General features: G+C 47.4%; 1 protein-coding gene across 1 annotated transcript in view; it reads left to right on the forward strand.

Moving 5' to 3' along the window:
• The first annotated feature begins 436 nt into the window (after positions 1-436).
• The window catches only part of LOC139273797 (zinc finger protein 850-like), a 167,305-nt gene continuing 153,478 nt past the window's right edge, over positions 437-14,263 (forward strand). Inside the window, exons 1-2 of the mRNA XM_070890895.1 lie at positions 437-483; positions 1,789-1,952. The gene's annotated coding sequence lies outside the window, so the exon portion shown is untranslated. The remainder of the gene's footprint in view (positions 484-1,788; positions 1,953-14,263) is intronic.

Raw genomic sequence — 14,263 nt, forward strand, 5'->3', positions numbered from 1 at the left:
ACCGCGTGCTCCATCTGAGGCATTGAATGAGCTGGGAGTCGGCGCAGGCGGACGCCATCTGTGACGTCACAGGCGAAGTGGGCGGGGCTATGACGTTCCATGGTAACGGTTGAACGGTCGGTATTTTTGAAATCAGGAGCCACGTGACCGCCGAGCTGCCCAGCGCTCCTTCATCACAGTGGGCGGGGCTCTGCGGCGCTGCCGGGTCCTATTGGTGGGAGTGGTGGCAATCCGCTTCGTGCAGCCAATAGACGGCCGGGAATTCTCTGAAGGTCATTAATTTATGCAGGAAGGCACCCTGTAGTCGCAGTGCGCATGCTCGGTGCCGCACTCTCCACCACCAGTGCCCGGATGCCGCGTAGTTTGCTGTAACCAGCGGTTGGACAATTTGGGGAACTGGGAGCCGCAGGGAACCGGACTGATGGTGGGCGGCTGGGGCTGGGGCTGGGGCAGAGCGCTCGACCGGAGGGCGGGGAGGGTATGGTGAGTCTGTGAGGGAAAACACCGAACTTAACACACAGCCCCGGAGCTCAGAGTTTGGGGACATGCGGGAGATAGACTGAAACTTCCAGTGAGCTCAGACAGTGTGTAACCCGGGGGCCCAGTGAGATCAGACAGTGTGTAACCCGGGGGCCCAGTGAGCTCAGACAGTGTGTAATCCGGGGGCCCAGTGAGATCAGACAGTGTGTAACCCGGGGGCCCAGTGAGATCAGTCAGTGTGTGACCCGGGGGCCCAGTGAGATCAGACAGTGTGTAACCCGGGGGCCCAGTGAGATCAGACAGTGTGTAACCCGGGGGCCCAGTGAGATCAGTCAGTGTGTGACCCGGGGGCCCAGTGAGATCAGACAGTGTGTAACCCGGGGGCCCAGTGAGATCAGACAGTGTGTAACCCGGGGGTCCAGTGAGACCAGACAGTGTGTAACCCAGGGGCCCAGTGAGATCAGATAGTGTGTAACCCAGGGGCCCAGTGAGATCAGACACTGTAACCCGGGGGCCCAGTGAGATCAGACACTGTGTAACCCGGGGGCCCAGTGAGCTCAGACAGTGTGTAACCCGGGGGTCCAGTGAGACCAGACAGTGTGTAACCCAGGGGCCCAGTGAGATCAGATAGTGTGTAACCCAGGGGCCCAGTGAGATCAGACACTGTAACCCGGGGGCCCAGTGAGATCAGACACTGTGTAACCCGGGGGCCCAGTGAGATCAGACAGTGTGTAACCCGGGGGTCCAGTGAGACCAGACAGTGTGTAACCCGGGGGCCCAGTGAGATCAGACAGTGTGTAACCCAGGGGCCCAGTGAGATCAGACACTGTAACCCGGGGGCCCAGTGAGATCAGACACTGTAACCCGGGGGCCCAGTGAGATCAGACAGTGTATAACCCGGGGGCCCAGTGAGCTCAGACAGTGTGTAACCCGGGGGTCCAGTGAGACCAGACAGTGTGTAACCCAGGGGCCCAGTGAGATCAGATAGTGTGTAACCCAGGGGCCCAGTGAGATCAGACACTGTAACCCGGGGGCCCAGTGAGATCAGACACTGTGTAACCCGGGGGCCCAGTGAGATCAGACGGTGTGTAACCCGGGGGCCCAGTGAGATCAGACAGCGTGTAAGCCGGGGAGAATTCTGGTGATTTTCTATAAGTCCAGATGGGCGGGACAGAGATCTGAGGAAAAGGATAAAATCAAACAGAAATACTGGACATATACTTTTCTGAAACGTTGGAAAAGCACTTTACACTACATTCCACTTCACAACATTAATATTCTTCTAATTTTCTGCCCTGTCATAATTAGATCTCCCGGTGAATGGTGGAGTGATTGAGAAAGTTCTACAGCTGGAAGGAAACGGATTGTGGACTGAGGAACAACAGCAGGTGAACCAGCACAGGATTGTGAGAGCACCAACCAGGGAGCCCCTTCCGATTGAAAGTGCTTCAATAGATCGACTGGGGAGAAAGGTAAGAGAAAGTGCCATTTACTCAGATACACACCGGTCCTGTAGACAGTACACACAGGTTACAAGTTAAGACAGGAAATGAGACTGGGAGAGTCTGACCACCGAGCACAATTATCCAGCATGAGGCCGTGCAATGGGATGTGAAGTGAGATCAGTTTCTTTCTCTAAACACACAGTCACAGTGAATCTTGTGTGTGTTTTAGAGTAAAGGGCTTTGATCTAAGAGGTGACTCCAGTTTGAGGCAGAGCCCAGCAAATGGACCCGTCTCTGTACATTCGGTGGGGCTGAACTCACACCGACACCATCAGATCTCAATGTTCAAATATTTCCCATCTGGTGAGAAAGCCAATGGAAAGATTGAACATGAAGCACGTCGTCAATTCACTGATCATGATGCACAGACCAATCTGAAATACCAGCACGGCCTATCACTGACAGAATCAATTATTCATTCATGAACATTTAGAATTATAAGAAAATATATTGATAACTACTAATATTGAAACATTTACGATTAATCGATCACTAGAGATATGTAGTTTTCTAATATACTGAAACAAAGATACGGAGAGTTGCAATTTATTTATTGGTGTCGTACTTGACCCCGAGGTGAGCTTCTGAACCCATATTCCCTCAATCACCGAGTACGCTTACTTCCAGCTCCATAACATCGCCGGTCTCTGCCCCTTCCTCATCCATGCCTCTGTTACCACCTCATTGGACTATTCCAATGCTCTCCTGATCGGCATCACACCACGCACTCTCCGTAAACTTTAATCTTATCAAAAACACTCCTGCCCGTATCCTTACTCAGGAACACAAGAAATAGCAGGCGTAGGCCATACAACCCCTCCCATCTACTCTGCCATATAGTAAGATCTCTATTCGATCGAGAATTTCAAAGATTCACAACTCTTAAGTGAAGAAATATCTTCTCATCTCAGTCTTAAATAGGCGATCTCATCCTAATACTAGGATCGATCCCTAGTTCGAGACTATCCGGCCCTTGTCAATTCTTCTAAGAATTCTATGTTTCAATGATATCACCTTCCATTCTTCTAAACTCCAGAGAATATAGGCCTATTCTACTCAATCTGTCCTCAGCCCTCTCATCTCAACTTGTATCAATTTCCCTTCACCCATCACCCCTGAGCTCGCTGAACTACATTGGCTCCTGCTCCATCAGTGCCTCAATTTCAAAATTCTTATCCTTGTTTTGACATCCGACCAGGACCTTGTCCCTCCCTATAACCTCCTCCAACCCTCCAACCCTCAGAGATCTTTCCATTCCTCCAATTCTGGCCTCTTGAGCAGCCCCAATTTTCATCCCTCCAATATTGGTGGCCGTACCTTCAGCTGCCGAGGCCATAAGCTCTGGAATTCCCTCCCTAAACCTCTCTATAACACTCCTTAATACCTACCCTTTTGAACAAGCTTTTAGTCACTTGTGCTAATATTTCCTTACGTGACTGGATGTCAAATTTTGTTTGATAACGGTCCTGTGAATTGCCTTGGGACATTTTACTACTTTTAAGGCAAGATATTAATGCAATTTGTTGCTGATAACTGAAGATATTTCGAATTGTCATGACTCTCACTAGGGTACAGTTTCCTCTGGCACCGACTCTCACTGGGGTACAGTTTCCTCTGGCACCGACTCTCACTGGGGTACAGTTCCTCTGACACAGATTTACTGTGTATCTAATTCGTGCTGTCCCTGCCCTGGGACAGTTTAGAGGGAGCTTTAACCTGAAACTGATCAATCAGGAGCTGCGGGTGGAAAGTTTTCAGTGCAGTGACAGATCGTACTGCTGCTGAATTTTAATTGATAAGCTGCCCAGTACATTCGCGGTGGACACTGAAGTTCACCCAGTGGCAGTGTAGAGGGAACTTTACTCTGTATCCAACCCATACTTCACCTAGTCTCTGGGAATTTAATGTGAATTTGAAAGCAACTGCTAGGGGAGATAGCGAGAAATTTATTCTGCAGTTTGGGGTGTCTAGGACGAGGGGACATAACCTTAAAATCAGAGCCAGGCCATTCAAGAGAGATGTTAGGAAACATTTCTTCACTCATTGGATGGTTTAAGTGTGGAACTTCCCACAATAAGCAGTCGATGCTCGCCCATTGAATAACTTTGGGCTGGTTGTGATTTCTGCCCAATGACCCGTTGCTTGTTCCCTTGGATTGGATCTTTATTTATTCCCTTTGGTTTGTTTTCAGTTTCATTGCTGGACCCACCACTCAAAGCACTTTGTCTGATCTGCCCCTGGGAATGAGCAGACTCCTCCCTCATCTCCCACACTGCACCGTCTCTCCTCCTCTTTCCCCCTTGGTTGTGTTCCACACTCTGGGCCTTGGCCCTTCCCCGGGGATTCTCAGTATGAACAGCGGGATGTGTGTTGAGACAGGATGTCCCAGCTCTCCACCTTTAAATGGCCCTGCTTTATGACATCACTGTAGTGCCTAGCGACTAACCTCACTGACCTCAACTTATTATGGGCTGGCAGTGTCTGATGGGACAGTGTAGAGGGAGAAAGACTAGGATTTATTTGGTGCATTTTACGACCACCGGACCTCTCAAAGCGCTTTACAGCCAATGAAGTACTTTTGGATTGTAGTCACTGTTGTAATAAGGGAGATTTACTCTGTATAATGTCGATGGAGTTTTACTCTGTATCTGACCTGTGCTTTACCTGTCCTGCAAGTATTTGATGGGACAGTGCAGAGGGGACTTTACTTTGTATCTAACCCATGCTGTACCTGCCCTGGGTATGTTTGATGGGACAGTGTAGAGGGAGCGTTACGCTGTATCTAACCCATGTTGTAGCTGACCTGGGAGTGTTTGATGGGATAGTGTAGAGGAAGATTTCGTCTTCATCTGTCCCGTGCAGTACCTGCCCCTGGGACTGTTTGATGGGACAATGCATAGGGAGCTTTACTCTGTATCTAACCTATGCTGTACCTGCCCTGGGAGTGTTTGTTGGGTCAGTGTAGATGGTGCTTTACTCTGTATCTAACCAGTACCGTACCTGCCCTGGGAGTTTTTGACGGGACAATGTAAAGGGAGCTTTACGCGGTATCTAACCCATGTTGTACCTGTTCAGGCAGAGTTTGATGGGACAGTTTAGAGGGAGCTTTTCTCTGTATCTAACCCATACTGTAATTGCTTTGGGAGTATTTGATGGGACAGTGTAGTGGGAACTTTACAATTTATCTGATCTGTGCTCTACCTGCCCTGAGAGTGTTTGATGGAACAGTTTGGAGGGAGCTTTTCTCTGTAACTAACCCATGCTGTACCTGCTCTGGGAGTGTTTGATGGGATAATGTAGACGGAGATTTACTGTGTATCTAAACTGTGCTAGCCTAGCAAGTTGTGACGAGGACTCCAATAATATACAAAGGGATATAGATCGGCTCAGTGAGTGGGCAATACTTTGGCAGATGGAGTATAATGTGGGAAAATGTGAGCTTATCCACTTTGGTCGGAGAAATAAAAAAGCAAATTATTATTTAAATGGGGAGAGAATACAAAATGCCGTGTACAGCGGGATCTGGGGATCCTTGTACATGAAACACAAGAATTTAGCATGCAGTTACAGCAATTAATTAGGAAGGCAAATGGAATGTTGGCCTTTATTGCAAGGGGGATGGAATATAAAAGTAGGGAAGTCCTGCTGCAAATGTACATGGTATTGGTAAGACCACACCACACTATATCAGGAAGGATATACTTGCACTGGAGGCAGTTCAGAGAAGGTTCACGAGGGTGATTACTGAGATGAAGGGGTTGTCATAATGAGAAAGGTTGAGCAGGTTGGGCCTGTACTCATTGGAGTTTAGAAGACGTAGAGGTGATCTTATTGAAACGTATAAGATTCCGAGGGGGCTTGACAGGGTAGATACAGAGAGGATGTTTCCCCACGTGCGGGAATCTAACACTAGGGGGCATAGTTTCAGAATAAGGGGTCGCTCATTTAAAAGGGAAATCAGGAGCAATTTCTTCTCTGAGGGACGTGAATCTTTGGAATTCATTACCTCAGAGAGCTGTGGGGGCTGGGTCATTGAATGTTTTAAGGTGGGGATAGACAGATTTTTGAATGATAAGCGATTCAAGGGTTATGGGGAGTGGGCGGGGAAGTGGAGTTGAGGCCTGGATCTGATCAGCCATGATCTTATTGAATGGTGGAGCAGGCTCGAGGGGTCAAATGGTCTACTCTGCTCCTATTTCTTATGTTCCTGCCCTTGGAGTCTCTGATGGGACAGTGTAGGTGGAGGTTTACTCTGTATCTAACCCATGCTGCACCTGCCCTGGGAGCGTTTCGTTAGACAGTGTACAAAAGAAATAGAAACAAGTAGGCCATACGGCCCCTCGAGCCTGCTCCGCCATTCAATAAGATTATGGCTGATCTGATCATGGACTCAGCTCCACTTCCCCGGCTACTCCCCATAACCCCTTATCCCCTTATCGTTTAAGGAACTGTCTATTTCTGTCTTAAATTTATTCAATGTCCCAGCTTCCACAGCTCTCTGAGGCAGCAAATTCCACAGATTTACAATCCTCAGAGAACAAATTTCTCCTAATCTCCTTTTTAAATGGGTGACCCCTTATTCTAAGATCATGACCTCTAGTTCTAGTCTCCCCCATCAGTGGAAACATCCTCTCTGCATCCACCTTGTCGAGCCCCTTCAAAGTCTTATACGTTTCGATAAGATCGCCTCTCATTCTTCTCCACTCCAATGAGTAGAGGCCCAACCTACTCAACCTTTCCTCATAAGTCAACCACTGCCCTCCCCTCATCCCCGGGATCAACCTTGTGAACCTTCTCTGAACTGCCTCCAAAGCAAGTATATCCTTTCATAAATATGGAAACCAAAACTGCACACACTGTTCCAGGTGTGGCCTCACCAATACCTTGTATAGCTGTAGCAAGACTTACCTGCTTTTATACTCCATCCCCTTTGCAATAAAGGCCAAGATACCATTGGCCTTCCTGATCACTTGCTGTACCTGCATACTATCCTTTTGTGTTTAATGCACAAGTATCCCCAGGTCCCGCTGTACTGCGGCACTTGGCAATCTTTCTCCATTTAAATAATAACTTGCTCTTTGATTTTTTTTCTGCCAAAGTGCATGACCTCACACTTTCCAACATTATACTCCATCTGCCACATTTTTGCCCACTCACTTAGCCTGTCTATATCCTTCTCAGATTTTTTTGTGTCCTCCTCACACGTTGCTTTTCCTCCCATTTTGTATCGTCAGCAAACTTGGCTACGTTACGCTCGATCCCTTCCTCCAAGTCGTTAATATAAATTGTAAATAGTTAGGGTCACAGCACTGATCCCTGCGGCACCCCACTAGTTACTGGTTGCCAACCAGAGAATGAACCATTTATCCTGACTCTGTTCTGTTCGTTAGCCAATCCTCTATCCATGCTAATATATTACCGTGAACTTTTACGTGACACCTTGTCAAATGCCTTCTGGAAGTCCAAATACACCACATCCACTGGTTCCCCTTTATCCACCCTGTTCCTTACATCCTCAAAGAACTCCAGCAAATTTGTCAAACATGACTTCCCCTTCATAAATCCATGCTGATTCTGCCTGACCAATTTTGCTCATCCAAATGAACTGCTACTGCTTCTTTAATAATGGACTCCAACATTTTCCCAACCACAGATGTTAGGCTAACTGGTCAATAGTTTCCTGCTTTTTGCCTGCCTCCTTTTTCAAATAGGGGTGTTACATTTGCAGTTTTAAATCTGCTGGGACCTCCCTAGAATCCAGGGAATTTTGGTAAATTACAACCAATGCATCCACAATCCCTGCCGCTACTTCTCTTAAGACCCTCAGATGCAAGCCATCAGGTCCAGGGGATTTATCTGCCTTTAGTCCCATAATCTTACTGAGTACCACCTTCTTCGTGATTGTGATTGTGTTAAGTTCCTCCCCCCATATAGCCCCTTGACTATCCACTGTTGGAATATTGTTAGTGTCCTCTATCGTAAAGACTGATAGAAAATATCTGTTCAGAGTTTCTGCCATCTCCATGTTCCCCATTACTAATTCCCTGGTCTCGTCCTCTAAGGCACCAACATTTACTTTAGCCACTCTTTTCCTTTTTATATACCAATAGAGACTGTTTTTATAGTTTGTGCTAGTTTACTTTCATAGTCTATCTTCCCTTCCTTAATCATTTTTTTAGTCGTTCTTTGCTGACTTTTAAAAGCTTCCCAGTCTTCTGTCCTCCCACTAGTTTTGGACACTTTGTATGCCCTTGTTTTTAGTTGGATAACGTCCTTTATTTCTTTAGTTAGCCACGGATGGCTATCTTCTTTTACACTTGCTATTGAGGGAGTGCAGCGAAGGTTCACCAGACTGATTACCGGGATGGTAGGACTGACATATGAAGAAAGACTGGATCGACTCGGCTTATATTCACTGGAATTTAGAAGATGAGAGGGGATCTCATTGAAGCAAATAAAATTCTGACGATTGGACAGGTTAGATGCAGGAAGAATGTTCCCGATGTTGGGGAAGTCCAGAACCAGGGGTCACAGTCTTAAGGATAAGGGGTAAGCCATTTAGGACCGAGATGAGGAGAAACTTCTTCACTCAGAGAGTTGTTAACCTGTGGAATTCCCAACCGCAGAGAGTTATTGATGCCAGTTCATTGGATATGTTCAAGAGGGAGTTAGATATGGCCCTTACGGCTAAAGGGATCAAGGGGTATGGAGAGAAAGCAGGAAAGGGGTACTGAGGGAATGATCAGCCATGATCTTATTGAATGGTGATGCAGGCTCGAAGGGCCGAATGGTCTACTCCTGCACCTATTTTCTATGTTTCTGTGTCACTTATCAGCCCCAGCCTGAATGTTGCCCAGGTCTTGCTGTAAGCGGGCATGGACTGCTCCATTATCTGAGGAGTTGCGAATGGAACTGAATACTGTGCAGTCATCAGCGAACATCCCTAGTTCTGCTTTCATAGCTTTGCAGTCGCCTTTATTTAGAATCCGGACACTGGTTTGAGATCTGACTTTCTCACTCTCCAACTGAATTTGAAATTCAACCATGTTATGTTCACTTTTTCCGAGAGGATCCTTCACTATGAGATCATTTATTAATCTTGTCTCATTACACAATACCAGATCTAAGATAGCCTGCTCCCTGGTTGGTTCTGCAACGTACTGTTCAAGGAGACCATCCCAGATACACTCTTATAAACTCTTCCTCAAGTCTACCTTGGCCAATTTGATTTGTCTAATCAATATGAAGCTTAAAATCGCCCATGATTATTGCCGTACCTTTCTTACAAGCCTCCATTGTTTCTTGATTTATACTCCATCCAACAGTGTAGCTACTGTTAGGGGGCCTATAGACTACGCCCACCAGTGCTTCTTCCCCTTATTATTTCTTATCTCCACCCAAACTGATTCTACATCTTGATCTTCTGAGCCAAAATCATTTCTCACCACTGCACTGATCTCATCGTTTATTAACAGAACTACCCCACCTTTTCCTTTCTGTCTATCCTTCTGAATTGTTAAATAGCCCTGAATATTTAGTTCCCAGCCTTGGTCACCTTGCAACCACGTCCCTGTAATGGCTATCAGATCACACCCATTTGCATCTATTTGTGCCGTCAACTCATCTATCTTGTTACGAATGCTGTGTGCATTCAGATAAAGAACTTTTAATTTTGACTTTTTACCATTTTTCCCTGCTTTGACCCTACCTTCTGTTACACTCTTATTTTTATACATTCTGTCTTTTCCTGTCACAGTCTGATTCTCATTTCCCACAGTGCTACCCTATTGCCTTCTCCTTGCTCTTTGACTTTTTAAATTTCCTCTCACCTGAACCCTTCCCCCCCCCCCACTGCTCCCCCCCCGACCTATTTAGTTTAAAGCCCTCTTTACAGCCCTAGTTATTCGCTTCGCCAGGACATTAGCACCAGCCTGGTTGAAGTGAAGCCCATCTCAACGGAACAGCTCCCTCTTGCCCCGGTACTGGTGCCAGTGCCCCATGAATCGAAACCCATTTCTCCCACCAGTCTTTGAGCCACGTGTTCATCTTTCTGATCTTATTTACCCTATGCACATTTGCACGTGGCTCATGCAGTAAACCAGAGATTATTGCCTTCGTGGTTCTGCTTTTTAATTTAGCCCCTAGCTACTCAAACTCCCTCAGCAGAACCTCTTTCTTTGTTCTACCTATGTCATTGGTACCTACGTGGCCCATGACAACTGGATCTTCCCCCTCCCACTCCAAGTTCCTCTCCAGCCCAGAGGCGATGTCCTGAACCTTGGCACTTCGCAGGCATCACAGCCTTCGGGACTCACGCTCTCGGCTGCAGAGAACAGTATCTATCTCCGAAACTATACTCTTTCCTACCACAACATTTCTTTTTACTACCCCCATTTGAATGGCCTCCTGTACCACGGCGCTGTGGTCAGTTTGCTCATCCTCCCTGCAGTCCCTGCCCTCGTCCAAACAGGGAGCATGAATCTCGTACCTGTTGGACAATTACAAGAGCTGAAGCTCCTCCATCACTACCTCCAGGGTCCCCACAGCTCCCTCGCTCGTAGTCACACCCTCCTGTCCCTAACTATGGACCAAATTTGAATTGATGAATCTAAGGGGTGTGACTGCCTCCTGGAACACAGGGTCCAGGTAACTCTCCCCCTCCCTGATGTGTCGCAGTGTCTGCAGCTCGGACTCCAGCTCATCAACGTGGAGCCGAAGTTCCTCGAGCAGCCAACACTTACTGCAGATGGCGAATTTATAATGGGGAACAAAGAAATGGCAGACCAATTGAACAAGTACTTTGGTTCTGTCTTCACAAAGGAAGACACAAATAACCTTCCGGATGTACTAGTGGTCCGAAGGTCGAGTGAGAAGGAGGAATTGAAAGATATCCTTATTAGGCGGGAAATTGTGTTAGGGAAATTGATGGGATTGAAGGCCGATAAATCCCCAGGGCCTGATAGTCTGCATCCCAGAGTACTTAAGGAAGTGGCCCTGGAAATAGTGGATGCATTAGTGATCATTTTCCAACAGTCTATCGACTCTGGATCAGTTCCTATGGACTGGAGGGTTGCTAATGTAACACCACTTTTTAAAAAAGGAGAGAGAGAGAAAATGGGTAATTATAGACCAGTTAGCCTGACATCAGTAGTGGGGAAAATGTTGGAATCAATTATTAAGGATGAAATAGCAGCACATTTGGAAAGCAGTGATAGGATTGGTCCAAGTCAGCATGGATTTATGAAGGGGAAATCATGCTTGACAAATCTTCTGAAATTTTTTGAGGATGTAACTCGTAGAGTGGACAGGGGAGAACCAGTGGATGTGGTGTATTTCGACTTTCAAAAGGCTTTTGACAAGATCCCACACAAGAGATTGGTGTGAAAAATCAAATCACATGGTATTGAGGGTAATGTACTGACGTGGATAGAGAACTGGTTGGCAGACAGGAAGCAGAGAGTCAGGATTAACGGGTCCTTTTCAGAATGGCAGGCAGTGACTAGTGGAGTGCCGTAGGGCTCAGTGCTGGGACCCCAGCTCTTTACAATGTATATTAATGATTTGGATGATGGAATTGAGTGTAATATGTTTGCAGATGACACTAAACTGGGTGGCGGTGTGAGCTGTGAAGAGGATGCTAAGAGGCTGCAGAGTGATTTGGACAGGTTAGGTGAGTGGGCAAATACATGGCAGATGCAGTATAATGTGGATAAATGTGAGGTTATCCACTTTGGGGGCAAAAACACGAAGGCAGAATATTATCTGAATGGCGGCAGATTAGGAAAAGGGGAGGTGCAGCGAGACCTGGGTGTCATGATTCATCATTCATTGAAGGTTGGCATGCAGGTACAGCAGGTGGTGAAGAAGGCAAATGGTATGTTGGCCTTCATAGCTAGGGGATTTGAGTATAGGAGCAGGGAAATCTTACTGCAGTTGTACAGGGCGTTGGTGAGGCCTCCCCTGGAATATTGTGTTTAGTTTTGGTCTCCTAATCTGAGGAAGGACGTTCTTGCTATTGAGGGAGTGCAGCGCAGGTTCACCAGACTGATTCCTGGGATGGCAGGACTGACATATGAGGAGAGGCTGGATCGGCTGGGCCTGTATTCACTGGAGTTTAGAAGCATGAGAGGGGATCTCATAGAAACATATAAAATTCTGATGGGACTGGACAGGTTAGATGCAGGAAGAATGTTCCCGATGTTGCGGAAGTCCAGAACCAAGGGTCACAGTCTTAAGGATAAGGGGTAAGCCATTTAGGACTGAGATGAGGAGGAACTTCTTCACTCAGAGAGTTGTTAACCTATGGAATTCCTTACCGCAGAGAGTTGTTGATGCCAGTTCATTGGATATATTCAAGAGGGAGTTAGATATGGCCCTTGCATCGAAAGGGATCAAGGGGTATGGAGAGAAAGCAGGAACCGGGTACTGAAAATGATCAGCCATGATCTTATTGAATGGTGGTGCAGGCTCGAAGGGCCGGATGGCCTACTCCTGCACCTATTTTCTATGTTTCTACATCGCTTGCCCTGACATCTCTAATGTATTTAATTAATTTTTCACATTTTGAAAGTTTAGATTTTTAATCCCAGCTCTTAATTTAAACCAATGCCGAAGAAAATAGAGAAACTGACCAACCAATTACTTCCCTGCTTTCCTGTGACATCACATTTTGAATCTTTTTACTTCTTATCCTCCCAGGTCACTTGGTGCTGTTTCGGCTGTCTGCTCGGCTGACTCACGCCCTTTGTCGGCTTACTGCTGCTCCCACTCTTGTGCCCTTTCCGAAGTCCTGCTGCTTGGCTGACTCATGCCCTTTGTAGGCTTACCGCTGATCCCACTCTCACGCCCTTTCCGAAGGGATGGGCGCAAGTAGGTTTTTCCCCTCGCGTTGGTTCTCTCAGCACCTGCTGCAGGCCCAGTCTGGCAGTTATGTCCTTCAGCACTCGGCCAGCTCGGTCAGTAGTGGTGCTACCGAGCCAGTCTTGATGGACATTGAAGTCCCCCACACAGAGTACATTCTGTGCACCTTGCTACTCACAGTGCTTCTTCCTAGTGGTGTTCAACATGGAGGAGTACTGATTCATCAGCTGAGTGAGGACGGTAGGTGGTCATCAGCAGGAGGTTACCTTATCCATGCTTGACCTGAAGCCACGAGACTTCATGGGGTCCGGAGTCAGTGTTGAGAACTCCCAGGGCCACACCCTCCCGAATGTATACAACTGTACCGCCACCGGTGGGACAGGACATACCCAGGGATGGTGATGGAGGAGTCTGGGACATTGGCTGAAAGGTATGATTCTGTGAGTATGACGATGTCAGGCTGTTGCTTGACTAGTCTGGACCATCTCTCCCAATTTTGGCACCAGTCCCCAGATGTTGGTGAGAAAGACTGGGCTGGGTGTGCCGTTGTCGGGTCCGTAGCCGTTGCGGAGGTCGATGCCGGGTGGTCCGTCCGGTTTTATTCTTATTGTTTTTCGTAGCGGTGGATCAATTGATGAATCAATATGATCTTATTGAATGGTGGAGCAGGCTCGAGGGGCCAAATGGCCTACTCCTGCTTCTAATTCTTATGTGCTTATTCCCTAGCCCAGATCCTGTTAAGAGCAATGGTCCTAACACTGACCCTGGGGGACACCACTATTTATATTCCTCCAGTCTGAAGAACATCCATTAACCACTACTCTCTGTTTTCTGCCCTTTACCCAACTTCCTCTCCACGCGGCCCCACTCCCTTTAATACCGTGAGCCTTAATTTGATCAACAAGCCTCCTGTCCGGCATCTTATCAAACACCTTTTGACAATCCATCTACACAACATCCACTGCATTTCTTTTCACACTGCACTGTGTTATTTCCTGCAATAATCCCTGCTCTCTGTCCTGAATCAATCCATTTCACTACCAAATGTTGCAACGTTTACTTCTGTAACCAGAATCCCCCGCACAGGGGTAAAGTGCTCTATCAATGACACCAGGAGCCCAGACACGGGACCAGGCTGTGCTCTGAGCAGGCGCAGTGCCAGTGGTGGAGGTGGTCTGAGGCGGAAGAGACGTTCCGCGAGTCAGTAGGAGCTTGTGGGCTCAGCGGAGGAATTGGATCCCTCGGTGGGTTGGGCAGATTCATAAACACCTGGTGTCGGCCTCAGGCCCCGAATATGAGCCCGCAGGCTCCATGTTTGACCTGCGATGATAGACCCGACCGCTCGGGGTAACTAGCTGAATTCTTGGGCAGGATCAGGGCGCCTGCGCGGCCATCTTGGTACAGGAGCAGAGGATGGA

Source organism: Pristiophorus japonicus, chromosome 9, assembly GCF_044704955.1.
Source record: "Pristiophorus japonicus isolate sPriJap1 chromosome 9, sPriJap1.hap1, whole genome shotgun sequence".
Lineage (NCBI taxonomy): Eukaryota > Metazoa > Chordata > Chondrichthyes > Pristiophoridae > Pristiophorus > Pristiophorus japonicus.